Below are 4,613 nucleotides of genomic sequence, written 5' to 3'. Positions count from 1 at the left end.
TTTTTTTTTTTTCCCAGGAAGGTTTTTGCGCGCAGGTTGTGTAATTTCGTGGTTTCAGATGACATCTTTTATAAGCTATCACATCACACCGCTCCCTCCCGTAGGATTAACTGCGCTCCAGAGGAATTGTTCTCCAGTCCAAACCCGACGGCAGTAAGGCAAACTCACAGAGGAAGGATTTCACATCTAAAACTTCCTACACAATTAAAGCACTTAAAATGAAATAAATAAAAGTGCATGAGGTAAAAGTGTGTGAAGAGTTTTAATCAATCAGATAACAAATGCATTCCTTCCTGTAAGAAACTGGCAAGTACAAACTGTAAAGAATCTTCATAATTACTTGGAGGCCATTGCTGGGAGAATGGGGGCCTCTCAGGAAGTTAGTTTTCTTTTGTTTGATTCAAGAAAAACAGTTTAAGAGCCTAAAAATGCAGTCTACGCTTAACATTAAGCAGAAATTGCCATAAAATAGGAAAAAAATTGAAATATAAGCTTTCATACTTAAGGCTAATCACTGTAGAATTCTGCTTTATTTTTCAGAGTTTGTCTTTTCTGATCCTTTTACAAAGAAGTCAAACCTAGAAAAAATGAATTATGAATTTGTCTGTTCAATGAGCAGGGGAAATGACTGTTCATGCTATGTGTGGCAGATTTTGAAAACGTTATACCAGCTAGTCAGTGGAGTGGAGAGCAGACCTTTCCCAATGACAAAAAGAATTTGCAGGTGTTGTTTTTTACAACATGTTTTAAATGTTTTCCCTTTTTTTACAGAATGAAAGTTTTATTTTTGAAAGTTGCACACAATTAAAAATTTGCGCCAGTCATCAATGCTTAACAGAGTTTTTGCAAGAACTTTAGAAATATTTTGTTTAGGTTTTGAGGCTTTTTTTTACTCCTTATATTTTGCTTTGATTTTGGTGTTGCTGTTGTGATTGCTAACAAAGATTCAATTTCTGGTAGACAATCCCATTACTCTCTGCAGCTTTCTCTGTTTTGTTGATTGGTTCATTGTTTTTGTTGAGTCCATATATTTGCTAAGCCTAACTTTGCATGTGATTTAGCAAACAATTGCTAAATTGATTTTTATTCTATCAAATGACAGAAATAATGACATCAAGAAAGAAATAAATATTTCAGTCCTTTAGAAAGAAAAATTGCATTGCATGAAGTTGTCATACTCTATCACTTTAGTTTAAACCTAGATGGTCATAAGCAACTTTTTTCAACTTTTAAGTTAAAAATTTGTGTTACGTATAATTTCCATTGCTTTTGATTTCTGAGTTCCATAGCACAAACATGTGTTAATTATGGCTTTCTTCTCCATAAATGTAATCAATGGCTTATGTATTTTGTAGCAGGCTGACCTTAAGTTCTGTTGATTCTGGAATTTTTTTGCTCTTCTGAGGTTTTAAGATCTATATACTTAATACTTTTTTAGCATTCAGAATGGGTAGAACAGGAAAAGACTGTAAATAGTTTTCTTCCATGGATAATTGTTACCAAGTCAGTTACCCATCTGTGTATGAACAGATAGCAATCTTGAGGAAGATAGACTCACTTGCAGAATTTCCACTAAAACAAATAACAAAGAATTATTTGACATCTTTACAACAGAATTTGTGAGAAATACAAAATGTTTCAAGATATGTTATTTTTGAAGATGCTGATGTAAATTTACTTTATTAAAATCTCTGTGGTTTTGAGGTTTGCTTGCTACCTGACAGGACAGGAAAATTAAATGAGGCAAGGGACCTGGTGAATCAATGGTTCAACAGTCCAGTCTGTGAAGAAGTCCAGTCATGGGATAGACTGAGCAAACAAGGATCACATTAGGCAACAATGCAGTAGGCAGGATCTCAGTACGGTTTGACTGTGTGCAATGGCATAAGCCATTCTTATTCATAACAGGACAGCTGAGAAAGCCACATAGATTTGGATTAATACATCATTTTGCACACGTGAAAAATGCTCTTGAACCGCCAACTTTCAAGTAGGAGCTTCCCACTTTTCACAGAAAGGCCACTGTAGTAAAAAGTTGCTGCTTCCTATTCCTGAAACAACCCTTTCAGGTTTGTCTGAGCAGGGTACCATGAAAACTCCATGATTTTGCACATGTGCACAACACTTGCTCATTACTTCTGGAAGTTCATACTTTTGCTGTGCTGCTCTTTACAGAACCCCAGCCCCGCCGAGCCTCCTGCACAGTCTCCTAGCAACTAGGAGAATTATAACTCTCATTTTGGCACTGGCGAAATGATTCCTTCTGCTGCTTCCCCCAGGCAAGCGCTCTGCAGTCCAGGGTGAAATGCACTGGACAAAGAGATGGAGAGTACTGGTCAGAAGGCTTGCAGAGGCTGATGTCTGTAATTCCCTGTGTTGCCAAGCAAAGCCTGGAGTTCCCACCCGCTGGGGCAGGGTCAAGTGCCAGCTGTTTCCTGCCCTGCTCTGGCATATTAGGTAGGGGAGAATTCAAGCAGATTCCATAATTTATTTTTTTTTTTTATTTTGTGACTTCTGTAAGAAGTAGCAAAGTTGTTACAGTAGATCAGAGTTTTCATTTTGAATAACTTCATTTTGGAAAGGAAATATGGCATATAGCGTTTTAGTCAGGAACAAGCCTCCCTTTACTTTTCCTGGAAAGCAACTGCAGAATCCCGATGCACAGCATTTCTTCCTGCACAATGAATAGTTTCATACTATGTACTTTTATTTGTTTAGACCTCTACTTCTACTAAAATATGGTAGAAACAGTATCACAATATCACCACTCAACCGTATCATCACCAAAACAAATTAAAAGATTAGGAGATAAGTGAAACACTGAAAGGTAGAAAATCTTGTGCATGTTCCATACAAGAGCCTTCAGCTCTTCAACTCTCCTTAGTAATAGAGCAAACTGTAATTTCTTCCTCTGCACCCTCGTTTCTCTCAATCCACAGGATTGCTAAGAAACTGTAACATTTTTTAATAGGGAAAAAAAGAAAAGCTGAGGCTTAATGGTAACATTTAAATGGCATAAAGAGCCCTTTGAGTTCACACCTCATTAAGGTGAACAGGAAGAGAAGGGGTGCACATCTTTTGTTGTTACTTTTGCCTTGCAGCATTTTCAGCCAAACTATGTGAACAGACCAGCAGCATATTAACTTTGTAGCAGCTATATTTTTGTAGCAAGTTTGTTTTGTTTGGGTTTTTTGTTTGTTTTTTTTTTAAGTTCGAAAATTGCAAAACATTGTGAAATGGAGGCAGGGCAGGCCTTTAAAGGACAATTATTTTGGCTTCATATTTTTTGCAAGGCAATCTACTGGATTCAAATTTCCTCCCTTATCCAGTTTGAGGGGTTTCTTTTGACTGAACTTCACATGCCCTGCTATTTCTGATATGTGCTCCCTAGCACCAGAAGTGACTTGGCACAATATTTCTTGCCCTGGGCACAAGCATGCTTATCTGAGATGACCAAATGCAGGTACATTTGTAAGTTGTCTGTTACATATTCCTGTAGCAAACTCTATGTTGCCATTGCATAGGTGATCAGATTTGGCCCTAAAATAGGTTTGGCACTGGGATGCTTCAGCAAATTTGCTGACAACAGCAAGCTATGTGGTAAGGTCAACAAGCTGGAGGGCAGGGATACCATCCAGGGGGACCTTGACAAGCTTGAGAGGCCGGTATGTGCACATATCATGAAGCAAGGCCAAGCGCAAGGCCAAGCACAAAGTCCTGCATCTGGAGTTGGAGCAATCCCAAGTACAAGTACAGGCTGGGTGGAGAATGATTGAGAGCAGCCCTGGGGAGAAAGACTTGGGAGTGTTCATGGACAAGAAGGTCAACATGACCCAACTCCAGAGAACCAACCACATCCTCAGCTGCATCAAAAGCAGCGTAGCCAGTAGGTCAAGGGAGGTGATTCTGCCTCTCTACTGTTCACGTCAGACCCCACCCAGAGCGCTGCATTCAACTCTGGGGTTCAACATAACAAGGACATGGACCTGTTGGAATGAGTACAGACCAGAGTCACTAAGTTGATCACTGGACTGGAGCATCTGTCCTGTGAAGACAAGGCTGAGAGTTGGAGCTGTTCAACCTGGTGAAGAGAAGGCTTCAGGGAGATCTAACAGTACCTTCCAGTACCTAAACAAGGCCACAAGAAAGCTGGAGAGGGACTTTTCCCAAGGGCAGGTGGTGATAAGACAGGGGTGAATGGCCTTAAACTGTAGGAGAATAGGTTAAATTAGATATTAGGAAGAAATTCTCTACTATAAAGGTGGTGAGTCACTGGCATATGTTGCTAAGAGAGATTGTGGACTCTCCATACCGGGAGTAGGCTGGATGGGGCTCTGAGCAGTGTGGTCAAGTGGAAAACTCCCTACCCATGGCAGGGGGATTGGAAAGAGATGATATTAAAGGTCCCCTCCAATAAAAACTATTATATTATTCTATGATTTCTGACCATATCTTCCAACGCTTTAGCACATATCAGCTTGAGAGCATGATTCAAAAGAGTCAGAGGAAGGACTTCTGTGCAAAAGTTCTTTTAGCCTGCTAACCCAGCTTCTCACTTTCATTTCTATCTTTTTCTGTTACATCAACTGAATGTGGATCAACTCCTCCCAAAT

This window comes from Geospiza fortis, unplaced genomic scaffold (genome assembly GCF_000277835.1).
Source record: "Geospiza fortis unplaced genomic scaffold, GeoFor_1.0 scaffold12, whole genome shotgun sequence".
NCBI lineage: Eukaryota > Metazoa > Chordata > Aves > Passeriformes > Thraupidae > Geospiza > Geospiza fortis.
This window is presented reverse-complemented; position numbering follows the sequence as displayed.